Consider the following 20,567-nt stretch of genomic DNA (forward strand, 5'->3'; position numbering starts at 1 on the left):
CTTTAAGGTCTTTTCCAACCTGAGTGATTCTGTGATTCTATGAAGTGTCCAGACACGTACAAGAGGTAACAAAGAGGGGCCTTGCTTCTATATGCTTAGTAAATACAATTTCTGTGTGGTAGTAGATAATTCTGTTTATTATATGCATCTGCACTTCTGTATGTCAGCTATTAATTCAAATACTAGAAAGGATCTAAGTCAAATATTAGAAGAAAGCTTTTTTTCTCCCCTGCCCCATGTTTTCGATTGCAGTGCTTAAAAGCATCTCACTTTGAGTTATAGGCAGTAGCTCTTGTCTTTCTCGGGAACGTGTCACCGTAGCATGGCACATCAAAACAGGAACTTGGGAGCGCTACTGGGGTTCTGAGGCATTCCCAAACTCTCAAAGCACTTTAAATGCCAGAAGAAGCGTTATGCAGAGACCCAGTCGATAGATGGCAGTGCTCTCTCCTACTCTGAGAGATGAAGTCGGTCAATTCCACTGCATTCTGGAAAGACGGCTAAAGGTGGGAACCGTCCCAGTTCAAAAATCCCTTTTTTACATTTTAGATCATGTATTGAAATGCAAAACAGATGTCAGCAATAGACAATGCGCAGTCTTTCCGAACTGCAGAACGTATGACACAGAAGGAGGATGGAGATAATACCGTGCCTTGCAAATCTCAAATACATCCGGAAAATCTTTGTTTATCAAATTGTTCTCTAATGACAATGTGCATGTTAGAATGGAGAAGGCACCAGATGCTCCTCCTCATCCTGTGGCATCCTTCTTTGTCAGAAAGGTGTCAGCAGAAACTGCTGCAAGAAAAAAAGGTCTGTTTGCACAGCTTGAATTTAGCCAGGAAGACGGACGGCTTTTTGCTTATTCTTTAGCCAGAGAGCTGAGGTAACATTTGCCACAATCCATATCAGCTGACATGTTATATAGAGGAGCCTGTCTGCCCTGACAGGCTAGAAGAGAAGCTCTGGGGAGTTAGTGCCCTCGCTGTAGGTGTCCTGGTTCACTGCAGGGCAGTTGGACTACATGGCCTTTGAGGGTCCCTTCCAACCCAAATGATTCTGTGATTCTATGGAAGAGCTGAGAGTACCACCAATTATTATGAACAAAATTCATAACTTTAAAGAGAATGTGCCCACGTTTCCCTCACTCTGCAAGGCTGTGGCAAGAGATCTTATGCTGAGGAAGGACTTTATGCAAAATGTAAACTGGTAAATAAAATTGTCCATATAAGGGAGGGAGATTTGTATGTCAGACACGTCTATTTGCAAAGCTTACTCTTTTCCTATTGCCTCCTTGTGACCAGAGTGATAATGTATAACAGGTCTGCAAGAAGAAGAAGAGCCTGCAAAATGTGCTGCCTGAAGCAATCTGACATGTCTTTGGTGGAATAGGGAATGAGTGCAATGACACCACAGTGTCTCAGGACAGAAAATTATGTTTGGGTGACTGATCATTTAAATGATAAGGAGCTTCTCAACTGCAGAGCCAGTGGCTCTCACTTGAATATGCCCAAAGGGAGAGAACATATCAATAGATATATTGTTCATATAAATATGAATTCATATGCTCAAGTTGTCCAGGAAACTGAGACCTATAATTTGGCACAAAACATACTTATGTTTTTACCCTAGGCCGCAACATTTTGTGTGCAAATAGCAGACATCAAAACATGTGGCTACAAGGACAGCTTTGGGATTTGCTCATGCAAGCACAGATGTATATCTGTGGAGCTCAACTTATTGAAAATATGTCTCAGTTATTCTTTTCCTTCATGCGGAAGGAAGAATTATGAGGCACCAATTCGCATGTAAAATTCTAGGGATGTGCAGTTCCACACAATAAAAATATGAAGTAAACTATATAATAGGAACATATTACCATCATTTTAGAATCCTGTATCTCCAGAAGAAAACCACATTTTCTTTATCATTCTAACATGTTAACGATTCTCATAACATCTGAATGCATCTATGAGACTTCAGGCCACTTAATCATCTGTAAAGGTTCTTTTCCATGTGATTTTTATGTTTTAGAACTGAAGTGTGGTCAGAAGACTGTGAAGTCTGGCAAAGCAATTACCTCAGCATCGGATCTTACTGTCTTCTTCTCCCGTCCTGTAGGTAAGCAAGTGGATGTCTTGCAAAATGTTGGAAGATGAGTACTGAGCACCAGCACTGCTTTTACTTGCCTGGCTCATAAAACTCTGTTTTCCTGCTACAGCATTCCTTTGGCATTCCTACTCCAAAAAAGAACTCTCATCAGCAGGCCAAGCTCTCGGTGTAGATGTTGGATACTTCATCTTTCCAGAATAGCTTGAGTTTGACCAAGAACTAGCTATCTTGACTCTGGCACTCATTTCCTCAGTGCTATGTCCTGTCCTTGGAAGATGCCTCTGATGAAGTACTGTGTGAATATCCAGTGACCTACTGAAAATTTTTTCTTAAGACAAATATAGATATTATAAGCTCTTTTTTTTTTTTTCCTATTTTCACAACCCTAAGAGATTCCTAAACTTCTCCAAGCAAACTTAGTGATTTATTTTCAGAACTCGGTAGCTTCTCTTATTTATGTATGTGAGGGCACTTTTGGATGAGTAAGAAATCTTAATGTAACCAAACCTTCATTCCCCAAAATGAGAATGAAGAATACTGCCCAAGCCAGCAGACATTTTTATAAGTTAACCTTTGCAACGCAGTAGCTTGTGAATACCAATTTCTCATCTCCCTTGCTACCTTGCAACCCATTCCTCTGCAAAGACATTTTAGGTAAATTTACCCAAAGCAAATGTAACGATGATGATATATTAAAAGCTCCCAAGCTGGTTAATCTTCAGAGGTGATAGAAAGTTTATGGAGAGCAATAGAGCCAGTGCTAGCCTTCGGTCACAAAATATAAATGTGTTTATTTTTAACAACCCGAGTGAAGGTTGTGCTTCACAGTCTATTTTCCGCACTATCGCACTGAGGTGCCAGACAGGGAAAAGGCAGCAACCTACACGCCCAGTGCTTCCTGAAGGCTATTAGGATCTCAACATCAGAACTGAAATAACATTCCCCAGCACTGTTTGCTAGGGGATAACTGTTCTTCTGAGATACTCACATCCAGCATTGTTCTGATAACATAAGCAAATATGATATGGGACAGACCCACTGTTGAGCCTTCTCATTCAATGGGGCATCATGAGGTATAGCAGCTTATGCAACTGTGCCTTTGTGTTTTGTTGTTAGCTGGGAAAAAAATACGCTATTGCAGAACTAGAGTTTATTTAAGGGTGTTTATCTCTGGGGAAGTTTATCATCTCTACTGGTTTAATTATATCGCTGAGAGTAAGTTAATTTTAGTCCCTTTGTGAACCTCTATGTGATTTCAAGCATGTTTTCATTTTTGGCTTAAAATGGTCTTGAACAGGCATATGCTAAACTGAAAAGTGGTGTTCTAAATCCAGAGAGAAGCTACCTACATATGTTGTCACACTATTTCAGTAATAGCTGTTTAACAGTATTCCTATGGATGTATTTTCCCTCACAGGCAAGCTTCTACTTTATAGCAGAGGCTCTATATCCAAAAACACTCCCTTTTTATCTCCCTGTTGTAGCAGTGCCATGAATTGTGTGCCTGTTCCAAGGCAGGAAGGGAGAGGAGTGTTGATCCAACATATAATAGATGGTTATGTTGGCTGTATAACTAATTTCACTAATGGAAATTTCATTAATGGAACATAAAATTTCACTGATGGATTCCCACTGGTGATATTTTAGTAGGAGCGGCTCTTTGTAATATACCATTTCTGACTGTGAGCATTTGCAAATTACAGAAGGACTGGAAAATACACTGGGACACCTGAATCACTGTGAAGATACCCAATACAATTAATGGACACAAAAATACCTAAAAAGAGATGTGAACATAATTTACCTTTAGACCTTTACTCCACCAGATTGACATGATTGGCCTGAGAGCATGAGGAGCCGAGTTTAGAACAGAAACAGCTGTGAATAAAGAGAGAAAAACCAGTATTACTTGGGAAAGTGCTAACAGTTGAGAAAAGATGTAACTCCGGAATCGTACACAGTACAGAAAAGGGATGCTGAAAAGGGCAACATTTTTGTACTCTGCACTGGTGAGGCTGCACCTTGAGTGCTGTGTTCAGATGTAGGCTGCTCAGGGAGGTGGTGGAGTCACCATCCCTGGAGGTGTTGAAGAACCGTGTGGGTGTGGCACTGAGGGACATGGTCAGTGGGCATGGTGGGGGTAGGCTGATGGTTGGACTGGATGATCTTAGTGGTTATTTCCAACTTTAATAATTCTGTGATTCCATGAATTCTTAATATCTCCTCTGTAAAACTTTACTTCTCTACTTAGAAGTTATGATGTTTTAATCTCTTATGCCAAACCTCTGCTAAGCCCAGGAATAACATCACTATCTGTCTGGTAAAAAGCATATTTTACTGTCTCTTGTTTGTGACTGGGGGTGCAATATATACATATAAATATTTCTGTGTTTTGTTGTACATTTATATATCCAGTGATAATACTTTGTAAACAAATAATAGCAAGAGCAAGACACAACTATTGAAATATCAGACTTCAAGGACAGCTTTGGTATCTGGGTATGTAAATACAGATGTACATGAAGCTCTAGCTTCTGAAAATCTTATGTTGACAAAATTTTGGGTCAGGAGAGAGGAAGAACTAGAGAAGCACAAGGCTCCATGTAAAACCCAAGGGAAATACAGCCCTGATGACAGAAATGTAGGCTGTGCTGCAGGCATCTGGAGTGGCAGAAATTATGGTGAATGCAGGCCATCGATACAGCTGTTTCCCATCACAACAGGGAATTCAGATGCTGTGGCTTCAAATTCTAACAACTCAGGGATCCGTTGCTATGACAGCATCAGATGTCCACTGCAGAAGTCCAAATAAAGGTGATACCATTGCAGTCCTTCCACAAGTGCCCATTCTATTTCAGAATAAAACCTTGGAAAGTCATCAGGTGTCAATGCTAACACAGCCCCTGCACTGAGTAAAGGTACTGTTTTCAGGAAATACAGTTCACAGCACTTAGCCTGACGAGAAGAAGCATGACTCATAACACTGAAAAATGTTTTCCATGGCTTATAATAGACTGCAATTAATATTGTTCCTGGAAAACAGGTTCTATTGTTACATAAGTCTGCAGCTGATGATTTTAGGGATAACATAATATTTCTGCTTCAGTAAGACGAGAAAATGCTCTGTAAAAAAGAAAATGAACAGTGTTTTATTTATACTTATGTGAGTCCAACTACTAGCAGAGCATCTTTAGCATCTTCATCCTCTTACTGTCCTAAGCTCTTTTAATCCTGGGGATCTTGCTTGTCATCACTGGAAACATTTTTGCAAAGCAGGGCGCTGATTTGTGTATGGCTGTTGCTTTATCCAAGACAACCAGCTCACTTCAATTTTTTATTCCCAGCTTGTCACTTTACTAACCTGTTTCTTGCCACAGGGAACTCAAAGAGGAGCTTCAAAAAAGATTTTTGCATGGCCATGGAAGCCTGTGAGTAGGAAGGTTGATCCCTTTAAAAAAAAGAAATAAATCCATTCAATGTTGTGACAGCAGTTATCTGGGTAACACCAAGAACTCTGAGGAGATGTTTCAGGCTTAGAGACTATTGTGTGTGTTTTGCTCGGAGTAAGGACTATGGAGTAGGAATAAATAATTTGTACATGCTTACGAGTAACCTGGAAGCGTCTCATAATTAATCACTAAGTAAATAGATTCTTTACTTTCAGAATCAGATTTTAGTATATAAATGTATTTTCTTCTGTATAAAGAAGTTCATTCCCAGCCCTTGGCAGGTTTCTGTGAATGCAGTGAAGGAGACATGAGTATCTTATGTTCACATTAAGACTGTACCCCACATTATTCTTGCCAGTTTCCATAGGAGAAGAATGACATTTGCCTTCAGGTTATGGTGGAAAGAACTGCCAGCAACCTCTCTCCAAGACTAGAATTACTCAAGCTAAAGGGAAAATAAATCCCCAAACACAAGCATTATTGGTGTTGCCCTGGAGATAGTATTCTTGTCTTGAGAACCAAGTCTAAGATTCAAGAGTAAGGGAAGTAAGGGAAAGTAAAAGAAAAATGGATGGTTGACCTAAAGTTATTTCTTGCTATGTGTTTACCTGCAACTCTTTCCCAGTCATGAACTATATAGTATCTTATTGGTTAATTCATTATTCATATTCTTAGTCCTAGACACTTATTTTAACAAATACAAAGGTTGAGCTGGATGCATCCGTGATACTGAAGGTCCTTCTACATATTAAAATAAAAGCAGAGTTGTCAGGAGTCCTAAAAAGAACTACAGAGCTTGTTCCGAGGCCAGTAAACCTGAACTTTTGTACCAAGCAAATTTGTAGAAACTATAACCGAGACTAAAATCAGTGACTGAAATATAAATATGGGATACAGAGGAAACTCAGCACAGACTTCATTCACAAACTTATTATGGTCTTTTGAAAGTGTCAATGAGCAGATGATTACAGCTGTTTAAACGTATGGATATTCAAAAATCTTTCAGAAAAAGAATCCTTACAAAAGCCATGTAGAGCTGTCATGATCTAAGACAGAAGAGCTCTCAGGGATTAACGCTGTGTCGAAAAATAGGGAACAAACACTAAGAATTAATGTTCTGTTTTCACAGGCAGATTTCACATTTCATTAAGTTCTTGTCATTCGTCCCACAAGGATTGCACCTGAGCTAGGAGGCTAAGAAGAAAGGCAGAATTGATACGCAAAAATGGAACAACTTCTACATGGTAAATGTAAGTGTAAGTCCTGAGCTCTTCAACTTGGAAAACAATTGTGAGAGGGAAGGAGGAAATCTGATAAATATGATACCATAAGTGGCGCAAAGAGGGTGATTAAGGAGTGGCAAATCATTATTGCTCACAGTATGAAAGCTACAGAACGCTCAGGGAAATTATTAGGTATCAAATTTAAGATCAAATAAAAGCAAGATCTCTTTCCATGGAGGTCATAATTAAATCATTAAACTCAATTTTGCAGAGCACCATGGAGTCCAGACTTTAAAGGTCTTTAAAAATGATTTAGAAACAATTATTAGTGACCCTCCAGCTCATTACATCCTAAATCCTAGGATTTGTCTTCCATGATCATTTTTGCTGGCTGGTGTGGCAAACAGGAACCTCGGCTAAAAGGGCCTGAGCAGCTATGACACTGAAGCCACCTAACGAACAAGCTAAGGAAAACCAAGCCCTTCAGGAGCTAAAAATGCATGAACACCAAACACAAAGTCTCAGTATACAGTATCTTGACAGAATACTGTGGTAAGTTTGGCACTGTGCTACTTTGGACTGATTTCCAGATACTACCCCAAAATTAAAGGTTCACATGGAGAATGTCCTGACACAAGGACTTGACTTTTTGAGTTTGAGACCTCAGCAAGTCTCAACACTTGAGTGGTCCCAGGCCGCTGGAGTTATAGCAGCACAGCTTGGGTGAGAAGTGGCCTCAAAGGTAAGCAGCTCTAAAGCACTGGGAAATGAAGGCCAGCTGAGGGCAGCCATACTGAGCAGGGACAAAGGACAGCTGTCCCAAGCAAGTGAGATGCCATCCTTGGATCAGCTGGCACATCCAGCAGTTGGGGTAGTACCAGTTTTGTGGAGATTTGGTTTGCTACTCAGTTAGAAGCATGGCTACCCTGAAAGAACTTTAAGATAAAAAAAAATATCCCTCTAGTTGGGCCCAGTAACAGATTATTAATGGCTTTGAAGACACTGTAAGTTGAGGATCCTACTTCTGATACTCGTGCCCTGGTAGTCAGACATTTTGATCTGCATATGACATATTAATTTCTTAACTGTTTCCCAAAGAGATTTTTTAAGCACTGTAGATGAAAAACAACCACAGTAAGACACTATCATCTTGGCAAACACCTCTAAGTAAGCAGAATCCAAAGAATTGTGATTGTCCTTATGGACATTATGACTCATTGTTTGTGTTTTATTGCTGTGGATAAATAAATATATGCCACTTGCTCAGATTAGCTTCACAAATACATCATTCCACACAGCTATATAAGAGAGATGGTATGGATTCCTGGGTTATTTATCACATACACATGCTCTGCTCACAGAGAGGCAAAATCACATCTAACAGATTCTTGGAGTAATCAGGTAAAGTATTTGCAGATAGGCCAAAAGTCACATACAGAAAGAAGAGCTGAACTCACCCTTTTGGTGAAGGGGCTCTCTGCCATACAGCACTCCTCCTCAAAAAGCAGCCCAGGCCCAAGAGTTGCTCTCCCTTCAGTGGCTGCCCTTATATGAGCCCAGAGTGGCTTCACCCTGGGTCCACTCCTTCTGAGCACATGGAGAGCACAGATGCAAATAATGTGCCTGTGCTCCCTGGACCAGCCACAGCTCTTCACCAGGTGCTCCATCACCAGCTCAAGCCCTGACCTAACAGTTTCCATACAGCATTAAAGTCTACATGCTATCCCAATCCTTTGAAGAGAAGACTGGCTCCCTTGGCTAAGAAATGACACCAGGAAGTTTCAAAGGCAGCATCTACGGTATCTTTTTCAGGCAGACTAGCAGAAGCCCCCATTCATATAGTCATAGCAAACAAACACAAATAAATACATAAAGCTTCTTTCTTCTGCTCTGGTTCAGCATTCCTTACTTCCCCATTCTAGTTCAGTAAGATGGTGCTGGGCCCAGCATCACTTAACATTCAGTCTCATGAGCCTACTGTAGTTTGATTCTTTACCAGGTATCATCCTATATGGGCAACACTCCTTCCTGTGAAGTGGGTCATGTCTAAATAAATCTCAATACACCATCTGGCATCTGAGTTAGCAGCAGGTATTGGCAACCTCTTGAGAGGAAGAGTACCATTTGAAAAAAAATATTTTCCTTGTTCTGGGGATAAAACTGAGTGAAGTCCACAGATTTGTTAAGGACTTGGTGACCAGATTTGCTCTGGGAATTGAAAGCAAAAGACAGTGGGACAATGTTTAGAGTAGTGTTGACTTATCTTGTGCAAGTCTGTGCATTAGGATTCTAGAATGTTCTCATCACAGAGTATTTTTCTCATATGTATATGAAAAACAGATAGTTCCCTGAAATGTCGGATTTCTATCTGAGCTTAAGCTCCCTTCTCCCTACTTTTGGTTCAGTCCGGCTTTCTTTCGTCGCTTTATTTTTACTCGTCTCAATCATGTAGAATCATGGAATCGTGTATGCTCAACTCTATATGTTTCTCCAATTCCCCCATCCTATTTTACTATACTCAGAGTGACTCTGCAATCTAGATTTTACTTTCTTTCCCTTCAATTTCACTTGTAACTCCTGGCTCTGAGAGATCCACTGTCTGCTTCCAAGGTGTATCTCAGAAACAGTGCTCCTTCACTTTCCTCAGGATAGTCTAGGGAGGTAGACTTGGTTTCTTAATGGTTGGGAAGTACACATATACAGGAGAGGAAGAAAGAGAGAAAAGTCCGCACTCACACTACAGAACCCACTCCCAGAACCAGGTTTGAGTGCAGCCACAACATGCTGTAGTGCCATCCTACTGTGATTCTGAAGAAGAGTGGCCATGTCCATTTATCACCTACAACCCAGAAATAAGAAACTTGCCTTCTGCACAGCTTGATACAAGGACAGAACCGGTCCCTAAGTGAATAGCAGATGCAACTGTAACACTCTGCAGAATGGAGTGTGTGGTGTTGCAGCCTCAAAAGCCATAATCCCAGCATGAGGTGGGATGGGGAATGAGGGAGATGGGAAGAGTTTTGTTCTTGCTTGGAGGTATAAATGGGCTTCTAGTTCTCCCCGGCACCTTCCCTGCTTTTCTCCTCTAACAGATTTGAAAGTGGAATGTGTTTTTGATGAAGTTGCTAGTGCTGAGAAATCAGCAACAAATGTTGAACAAGCATTCCATCCTGTTTGTTTAATATAGAATCATAGAATCATAGAATGACCTGGGTTGAAAAGGACCATAATGATCATCGAGTTTCAACCCCCCAACTATGTGCAGGGTCACCAGTCACTAGACCAGGCTGCCCAGAGCCACATCCAGTCTGGTGGATCCTAGCAAAGTTGTCAGGTTTTCATTTTAGACAAAGGTGACCCAGATGAGATCTTTATCTTTGGACTGCACGCTTCAATTCAGGCTGCCAGCATGCAGGGAACATAAGAATTGATTGTTCCTTCTGCCTAGACAATTAGGACTTATGTGCAAGGCAACAGCTGAAGTGCCATCCTAAAGCCAAGGTAGCAGCTGCAGTAGTTTCTTCCTCTTCAGTTATAAACCCATGAAGTAAATGCCCTGCAAATCTCTTGGTCAGGATATGGCAATCTTAGATAGGATTTCTGATAAGCCACCTATTCACCTATTTATTCTGCTGTAACTATACAATGTTCTGCCAGATTTACAGAGTTGTATAATGCATGTATATAAAAGGAAAATTTAGGGTGTAAGCCTCTGATAGGAAAAGGAGGTGTTCTGGCTCACCTTGGGAATAGGTACATGGATGAAGTTGCAATCAAAGAGCTAAATGAACAATTTATTTCTGTGGTTCTCACAGGTGATCTTCCAAGTACATTTAAACACAATTATTTTCGACCTGTGAGGCACAAATCTCACAGGAGTGCCACAGAACTCAGTGCTGCCCCAGATCCTCTCTGCCTCTTTTTGACTCTTTTACTGCAGTTAAGTAAAGTGTTGTAATTTTGTGAGGAGGAATCCTGGACCTTGAGATATCTAACATGCTTCCCGCGCCTCTTGGAACCTAAGTAAAAATAACTAATATCCTAGACTTGATTTGAACCTATTATCACCAAGAAACATCCCTGCTTGGGTTGACATCAAGGCAAAAAGGTGAACAGAGTGTACAGGATCGAACCTTGCTCCCAGTTTCATCTCTGTGACCGCACTGACTTAACTGAAAAATCGTAAGTGTAACTTAGGACCAAACTTATCTCGCCATGAGGAAGGGGAAGCAGGATTGCTGAAGGAGTTGTTGACTTCCTGGAGTGAAGGATGGGCGTTCACTCTTTGACTTGTTGTGCTGATAGCAGGCTACTACAGGGTTTTATTTAAGCTAGTCTACACCTCTTCCTTCAAGAAGCATAATATGAGGTACTCGTGTTAGCTATACTCTGGTGTCTTACACAGTAAGCGTTCAAAGGAATTTAGATGAATAAACACACTTATATTGACTCAAGCTTGATCTCTATGAGAAGATTTCTTGGCACTGTCCTCCTTCCATCTTTCTAGGAGGCATCCATGAAAATTCAGGTACCTGGCATTAACCTTGCCTATTTGGGATGCTCTATTGGGCTTTTGTTGTAGAAATGCTGCAGACATCACTAATTCTTCCCTGTCTGTTCCATGTATACAAGTGATGTGATGTAGCCATACTGTCACATCTCAGCCTGTGCTAGAAACAACTGAGTTGTTGATTCCTTTCTTCCCCAAAAGAAATGGGCTGAGGAGAACCAAAATGTTCAGCAGAATGCTTCATGTCACTTTTCCATTTTTAAAACAGTTCTGAGTGAATAATTTGGTGTTGGTTAAGAGTCACATTTACTAACAGTCACATTCCTGCAACTTGAAATCCTCTGTCTATCGGGACAAAGGAAGTGCAAGTCAAAATTGATCTGTCGATTACATTTTTCAGTTCACTTTCATGCCCCTTGGATTCCTTGCCTGTGTACTGAAATAACAAGGATCCCATCTGTAACATTTTATAAGAATGTATCTATAATATCTGTTGTTTTTAAAGTTTCTACTACCATTTATCATCTACTGTTTGTACTGTATCACAGCAAAAAGGAGAAATAATGGAATCATAAAAGAAAAAGCAAGTTAGAGAAAAGGAGGAAGACAATCAAAGACCCTAATCAATCAGGAAAAAAAAATGTGTATATATATATATATGTATATATAAATGAATACATTTATATATATATTATATATATAATGAATACATCTCCATCAATATCCATGGGCTCTGAATCAGCTTTTGAGGAAGTTCACTACTTTTAAAATCTGATATTTATTCACAACAGAGATATGCTTCTGACTGAATAGTAAGAAACCTTACAATTTGTAGATGGCATGAGTATCAAAACAACGCTTTGATTCTATCAAAATCAATGATCTATTCAAAACTGTGAAGGTCACTCATCTTATGTTCCATTTTTGGCAACTTCTGTATTGTCTCACTTAAACGGCTAAAAAGGACATCGATGAGAGAGAAGAGAACAAAGTATTAAACAGTGATGATATAAAATATTTTCTTCAGATTTATTTTCACTGTAGTTCCTAAGAAGGATCTCCCGTTGAAAAATGGTCAAAATATAATAAAGCAATACTGAAACAATTTTAACATGCATTAGCTTGACCAATTGGGAATAAAGCCAGCTGCCTACTATAGAAATATGGATATCAAAATATGTCATGCCTTTAGAAAACAATCAGAAGTCTTGTTAGTCTCATCATTTACCAGGAGGAAGAAATAGGAAAGAATTAGAAACAGATTAGGTCAATTGAGAAAGGACAGAGTATCTTTTTTTCTACTCTTATTTCAGTTGAAGGTATGTGAGACAACAGAAGAAGAAAGAAAGAAAGAAAGAAGTGAAAATCAATCTCTATGTCTAGAGATGAACGGGACAGGCAGGAAAGCCCATGATGAACTGTCGTCTGCTAGCACAAGATTGTTCCCTACGTTGTACCCCTAAGTGCACTCATTTCACCTCGAGCATCCCTGGCAATGGGCTTTCACATTTTAACAGTCTGTACTGTTGGTCTACAGTTCACGTGTGATTAAAATATATACTTTTCCTCTTAGACCGTTCTAGACTTTCTTCAGTTTTAACACCCAGTTCCTTGTGTTACAGTTCTTCTTTCCCTGGTATTTTTATCCCTTCTATATGAGACCGTCAGAGCCTGTCAAACTTGGCTTACTGCTGTTCTGACTGGAGTCAATATGTACAGTGCTCCATATTACAGCTTTTTGTTTGTTGAAGTCAGTGGATATGACTGTTTTCCTGATAGGTGCTATGGAAAATCTGAACTGTTGTTTTTGGATTCAACTTCGTATGGAAATTTACAATTGCTTGTGTTCCTTGGCAACTGGAACAGCAAGGAAGAAGCTCTCGCATGCAGAAAATCTGCTATGACCTTATTTTGGAATTTAAAACAGAGTGACGCAAACTTGGTCAGAAAAAAAAGAAACAGGAGAAGAAAAGTAAAAAGAAAAACAAAAGCATCTGCTCACATTCTGCACAGTTTCACCAGCAGTATGCAGTCTTTCCCACTGTAATGGTAATGTGAAAAAATCAAATAGGGTAATGATTATTTTCCACCAACAATGCTGGTGTTGATTTTCAGTCAGCACAGCCTATGCCAACATCGTGCCTAATTTAGCCATTTTTAAAGGTGTTGAGCTCAAATTAAAATCACTTTCACGTAGGCAGTTATATTTGCCCCTACACAACCTGACCTCAGCCCACTCAACTTTGCCTGAGTGGAGCTATTAAGAATTCTGTGATTACCTCCAGCATCATGATTCAGATTCTCAAGGAAGCCTTCCTCAGAGAAAGGGAGAGCTTGCTTTCAAGTGCCTTTCCACACTGGTTTCAAAAGTCTTGTTTACATTACAGTGGAATTATGTCTAAGATAAGGAGAACAAAGCAAATTAAATCAAATCTGTAGCCCAGGAGTTTGGTCTCACAATCATAAATTTAGCCTTATTTCTCTTATTTCCTGGTACAATAAACATTTTAGTCATAAGAATAATACACTGCACCTTTTCCTTTTGTGTAAAGTCAGACAATCCTGTTAGTTGAACTAACCCTTGATAACAAAGAATGAAAAATCTTCCTTTTTGGTAGATGGTACATATTTTCAAGAAACTGCGCAAAGAAGGAATATAGAATTTTATTGCTATGACTGTTATAACATATTTGAACCTTAAATTATCTCCTGAGATGACTGGTTTGAGATTATTCAGAGAAGAGCACAGTGTGCTCTTCTCTGAATCTACACTGCCAGGAGCTTGGTTCTACTTGTTCCAGAGCTAACTTGGTGACCTTCCCATGCAATCCCATCTTTCCTGAGCAATTTCATATCCAAGCACCACTTCTAGACTACCATCTCGAGCCTCTTGTGAAACAAAAGGATAGATATGAATGTCGGGGTCCCGACCACAGTAGGAGGCTCTGCAGCCTCTTTGCCTGCCACCCAAGTGGTTCATTTGTTTGGGCTGAAGGCCAGCCCTGATATAGGCTAGCCATCTAATCTAGGGCTGAACTGCTATGAAAAGAGTTGTGTGGAAAACTGGGACAAGTCTAGGCAAAAACATCCCCCTCTTTAACTTGAGAGTTGCATTAAAGGCCCTTGGTCTTTGCCTGAGCTATCTGTAGGTAGGTCTGTGCCAGCATTGATGCCTTGGTGGTTCTGACCCTGTCTGACTCACTTGGCTTTCCAGCTTGACCTCAGTCTTGCCTTGTCCCTGTAGGTTCCTCTCTGACAGTCTGAACTCTTGGCAGGTTTGGCTCAACATCTCTGAACTAGCTTTGTGCTTTATGTTTGATACTGAGGGACTGCGTCTCACCAGTGTGGGTAGCACAGAGAAGAAACCTGACAGAGGAATTTTTAGGTGCTAAAGTCTCAGCTTTGCTGGAAATGAACTTAGATTTTAAACATCCATGCTTGGAAGTTGTGTCAAAGCCAACATTATTTGGTTGTCTGGAGGAAGAGAGAAAGACAGATGTGTACGTGAGAAGCAGGAGCCATGAGCTGAGGAAGCCTGGAAATGAATTCAAATTGGATTAAATTAAGGAATGCAAACTAATGCATTGGAGAAAAATAATCCAACCTATACTTGCACAGAGATATATATGTCATTACCTATTATGACTGCGAAAGAAATCCTGCAGTCTCTGCATTTAACTCTTTGAACACATCAGTGGAAAGAAAAAGGCAAATCAAATGACAGAAATTACTGAGAAAGGAGGAAGTAGCAGAATAGTAAGCACTGCTATGCTCCAGCATCACTCCATGAATAGTGCGCGCAGTTTTAGTTCCTTTACCTCTAAGAAGATGGAGTATAACTACAACAAACAACAAATAATAATGAAACAAACAGACAAACAAAAAACAGAAAAAGGATGATCTCTTTCTTGCAGTAGCCTTGATATGGTAGCAAACATTTACATGATTTTTTCAGTGGCCCAGACATGCTTACTAAGAATTTCAACCCCTTTGAAGCTGGCTGTGAGCAGAACTCTGTGTTGGGTTTTCAGCACTTTGGGTTTTTCTCTGCAGGCTGTTAGGTAGAGGTCCTTACAGTACTCTTGAGGCAGTTTTGGCAGTTTTGACTGGGCCGAGTCATGATTAGTGCTAATTTTGGAAAAAAGTGTGTCAAACATATAGTTAGGAAATGGTCGCAACCATCTGTGTAGCATCAGCCACATAAATAAACCTTCCATTTTTCTTTTGTTTTGCCAGCCAAAAAACCATCAGGACACAAACTTCTATGTCCCATATGGACCTCTCTCACGCAGATGAGAAAAGGGAGCTGTTTGAGTTACCACAGATGTGGACCATGACTGAAATGACAGACCTTTCAGTCATGTGGATTTTCTGATTTGATTGCAAGATAAATGTATTCTTTACACTTCCTCACCACTGGTGCAGCCATACATGGAGTACTGGGTCCAGTTCTGGGCTCCCAGTACAAGAGAGGTGTGAACATAATGGATGGAATCCATTGAAATGCCACAAAGATAATGGGAACTGGAACACCTCTGCTACAAGGAGAGGCTGAGAGAGATGGGGCAGTTCAGCCTGGAGAAGAGGAGACTTAAGCAGATCTCATCAATGTTCATAAGTACCTGAAGGGAGGGTGCAAGGAAGGCAGAGCCAAGCTTCTTTCAGTAGTGCCCAGTGTCGGGACAAGAGTCACAACTTGGAGCACAGGAGGTTCCCTCTGAACACCAGGAGCACTGCTGTGCTGTGCAGGTGATGGAGCACTGGCACAGGCTGCCCAGAGGCTGCGGGGTCTCCTCCTTGGAGGTCTCCAGAAGCCACCTGGCCGTGGGTCTGGGTACCCTGCTCTGGGTGGCCCTGCTGCAATGGGAGGTGGGCCAGAGGGACCCAAAGGGCCCTGCCTGCCTCCGCAGTGCTGGGTTTCTGTGACACTCAAGCTAATGCATTCATTCACTTTACAGATATTTCAAGTAAACACAGACAAATAACAGTTATTCCTTTTTTAAAAAATCAAATATTTTACACACCTCCAGATCAGAAGCCACTGTTCGATCTCACAAATTTGTAACAGGGTAAGTTCTTTTTCTTTTAAAATTTAGAATAATTCCAATTTATACAAGAAAGTGAGAAAGAAGAGTCTACTCCTATGTTTCCAGCTGGAGGTCTTTTTATTCGAACTGTCTTTCTAGCTTTCTTTTTCCCTTTCTATAAATTCGTTTGCAGTAGTCGCAATTGTAATCATTATAAGTGCTTTCACAGTACTGAGGAAGCTTTCTTTTTACTAAGGAAAAAAAGCTAGTTCCCCCTTCTAATGTTCAACCCCAAGCCATACCACTAAACAAGCCAGATTTTTCATCTGCTGTCATGCTCCATTGCACATTCTGAAGAAATCTTGCATTAGCAAATGGGAACTGATATCTCTGGCAGTCAGAAATCAAGTAGGCTTAAAATGTTTTAGAGAAATTATTTCATGAAGACAGTGCTTTAGTACGTGTGATAGCACTACCTGTTGCAGAATCCTCCTTTGTTATCTACTGCTTTGTCATGTGTTTGTGTACGTGGCTCCTATGCTACAACAAACTTGAAGCTGTAACCAAAATGGGGATAACGGTGCTCGCAATGGAGATTTTGCCAAATCAGTTTTGCATGACCTATTAATACATTTCATACTTTGCTGATAGACTACAGAGCACACCTCCTTCCTCTGGGAATGTCATCACTCAGCAAAATGATAAAAACTGCTTGAGAGAGGATCCAGCATCACTAGTACTGCACGATTATTTCCTCCGTATGTATATGTTTGTGACAGTTTTGGCAGCTGCTTTGGAAAATCTACTGTACATTTTCCCTCGACATTTTTCCTCTATCATTGTCTAAAGCAATGAGTTTTGGATAAAATTAGGTCCATGTAGGGCAACTGAGATAAGACAGAAGAAGTTTTCTTCTGCTTGCTGCTACTGGCACTGAAGCTGCCAAATCCTACTCCCTCTGCTGCTCTGAGCTCAGCAAATGGCCCCAGCCATTGTCAAGCATTGGGGGTCACTGAATTTAGCTTTGTGAATTAGAGCAGTGCAAATCTGACAGCACTCAAATAAACAGCAAAGACCGAGGGGCAGGGCCATCAATAAGACTGATATCTGCTGACCTGCTCATGTTAAGATTTCAGAAATAGGAATCACTGGATGTGTGAATAAAAATCCCCTTTGTGCAAAGAGTTCAAGAGGAATTCAGTCCTCTTTTTGAGAGACAATTTCACACGGTTTCTGGTGAGAAAGATATAAAGATTTAGGCTCAAAATAATTACAACTGTTTTATGAAAAGTGAATTAGAGGCAAGGTAATTGAGAAGGTCTTTTTGTAAGCAGTAGAAATATACCCCTAAAATTGAATGAAAAATATTGCTGGTCTGAAATCTGTATTTTTAAATAGAGTTTAAATAGGACAGTTCCAAACTGAGAGAAGTACATAAAAAATAAATCTAAAAATAGGCAGCCATTATTAGCAGCTTCCAAACATGACTTGGAATTCTGATATAATTCAGCATGGTCTGGTACAGATCCTGTACTGCAAATCACAGTCCCCAGGTGCCAAGGTAATAATGAGATACGTCAGAAACTGTGCAAAAATTAAAAATCAGATGATACCATGGGCACATTGAGGAGATATAGAATGAAGGACACTTGGAGGACTCCAGCTGAGGATACTCTCTAGTGAGCTTTCAAGTTAGACAGGTACTCATCCACTTTTGTCCCCTGGGCTGCTCTCCACACAGCTCTGTGATCCTGGGTGCTGGGGGGGACTTGAACTAGCAGAGTTCTGGGAATCTGCTGGCAGGCATATTCCCTGAAGTTAGATTTGCTCAGCCTCAAGGGAATAGGTTTGGTCTTCCTTCAGAACTGAAGTGTGTTTTAGTTACTACTGGTGTTTCAGCATCACTGGGGGAAGAAGTTGTGAACAAGGCCCCGGCAGTGGTAGACTCCTTCTCTTCTGGATCAGCAACATTCCACATAAAGCAATACGCTTCATGCTTCCAAAGATGATACGAGGCCCTGGATCCTCTGAATTCTCCCTGTGCCTCCTTGAGAACCTTTCATTGCAGTTGAGTCTAGATTAATGAACGTGTCAAATGTCAGTGTCTCTTGCCCAAGTGTACTGACTAGGGACATGACTCAATTGCCTAGACAAGGATATCTGCATAGCCATTCGGTCATAGTCATGTACTTACCTACAGCCAGCTGAGGAGGCCAGGACACAATTAACTGCTCGCAGAGGCTCTGTGTGGCATGTCTTCCAGCCTTGTGTGCTTCTTGGACTTCCGAGGGGATCTCAGATGGTAATAGATGCCTGTGTGTGAGCAGCTGAATTGAGTCCCAGCCCAAGTACATCCTGCCTGGTCTCTGGCGGGATCTTTGCCTTGCAGCAGGCCACAGATTCCATGTGAACTGAGTAACAGAATGTCAAATGAGAATCTCAAATGACACAGGGCAACTAAGATTTAGGAAACTGAATGGACTTTTTAATCACATTTATGATAATGGTGCCACAGAGAGCTGCCTTGTCATAGACACCTACAGCATACACACCTAAATTTAGGTGTCTGAATCATGTCTTATAAATGCAGTCTAATCACAGCAACAAGGCTGCTTTGTTTTTCCGGGCTGTAGCATTCATGACCCAGCTGAGTTCATGATCTCAAGGAATATGGGCCTGGCAAAAAACAGAGTCAGGACCCTGAACTTCAGAATAGTGATATTCCAGCTGTTTAAGGAATTATTAGATGGAATCCCCTGGAGAACTGTCCTTAAGGACATAGAAACAGAACAGAGCTGGTAGCTCTTTAAGGATGGCTTTCTGAGAGCATAAGAACTCTCCACCCCCAGCAGAAAAAATCAAGTAGAGAAGGCAGAATTCTGGCATGGCTGAACAAGGACCTGCTGGTCAGACTGAGGGATAGGAAGGAAAAGTACAGGCATGAGTGGCCTGGGAAGAATACAGGGATGCCACCTGGACATGCAGAGATGGGATCAGGAAAGCCGAGGTGGAGATGGAACTAAATTTATCAAGGGATGTGAAAAATAACAGGAAGTGATTTAGGTACATTGGTCAGAAGAGAAAGGCAAGGGATAATGTAACCCTTCTGATAAGTGGGGAGGGAGAACTGGCTCCAACAGACATGGAAAAGGCTCTCTAAATTGGAAAGATATGGATTTGAAAGCTGAAATATTAGGTGGATAAAGAACTGCTTGGGTAGTCACAGCCAATGAGTTGTGGGCAATGGCTCTATGTCCAGGCAGAGGCCAGCCATGTGTGGTGTCCCCCAGGGGTCTGCTTTGGGACCAGTGCTCTTCAACATCTTTACCAATGACTTAGACAGTGAGATCGAATGTGCCCTCAGCAAGTTTGCTGATGACACGAAGCTGATGGTGCTGTTGATAAAATAGAAGGAAGGGACACCAACCAGAGGGACCTGGACATGCACAAAAAGTGGGCCAGTGAGAACCTAATGAGGTTCAACAAGGCCATGTTCAAGGTGTTGCATTTGGATCAGGCAATCCCAGATATGAGTACAGACTAGGAGAAGAACTCATTGAGAGCAGCCCAGCAGAAAAGGACTTGGGAGTTCCGGTCAGTGAAAAGCTGGACATGAGCCAGCAGTGTGAACCTGCAGCCTGGAAGGCCAGCTGCAACTGCACTGGGAGGGGATTGTCCACCTCTGCTTTGCCCTCCTGAAGTCCCATCTGGAGTACTGCAGCCAGGTCTGAGGCCCACAGCACAGGAAGGATGCAGGGCTGTTGGAGTGCATCCACAGGAGGGCTGTAAAGATGCTCAGAGGGCTGAAGCACCTCTCCTATGATAAAAGGCTAAGAGAGCTGGGCTTTTTCTGCCTGGAGATGCTTCTTCAGTCTAAACAATTCACTGTACAGCACCACCGTTACATGAGTCATGCAAAGCTCCAGGTTAACTCCTTGGTATAGCACTCTACATGGGATCTGCATATAAATCCACACGTAAAAGCATTTGAAAGATAGTCCAAGAGCCAGTATGAGCACATGATTGCAAAGCTAGTTGCAATCAAAGAAATTCAGGAAATATTTCTGGTTGTTAAAAAAAAAAGAGCCCTTTCCTGGCATTGCTTCACACAGTTCATGAAACAAATGAATAGAAAGACCTTCATATAACTCTTTTGCAGTATAGTACTGTGTCGAAACAAGAGCTGTTGCATACATTTCTTCTAACTTCTAGAAAGTGTTTTGATGGTACTTGGCATTATTATTCT

The 20,567-nt window shown here is 41.1% G+C and overlaps 1 long non-coding RNA gene across 1 annotated transcript; it reads right to left on the reverse strand.

Annotated features, from left to right (window-relative positions):
* Positions 1 to 2,116: 2,116 nt before the first annotated feature.
* LOC101751800 lies at positions 2,117 to 19,844 on the reverse strand. Its single transcript, XR_001465333.4, has 3 exons — positions 18,516 to 19,844; positions 5,474 to 5,560; positions 2,117 to 3,990 (listed from the first exon to the last, which is right to left on the reverse strand). It is a non-coding gene; the product is annotated as an uncharacterized LOC101751800 (long non-coding RNA).
* Positions 19,845 to 20,567: the final 723 nt, after the last annotated feature.

This window comes from Gallus gallus, chromosome 2, assembly GCF_016699485.2.
Source record: "Gallus gallus isolate bGalGal1 chromosome 2, bGalGal1.mat.broiler.GRCg7b, whole genome shotgun sequence".
NCBI classification, from domain to species: domain Eukaryota; kingdom Metazoa; phylum Chordata; class Aves; order Galliformes; family Phasianidae; genus Gallus; species Gallus gallus.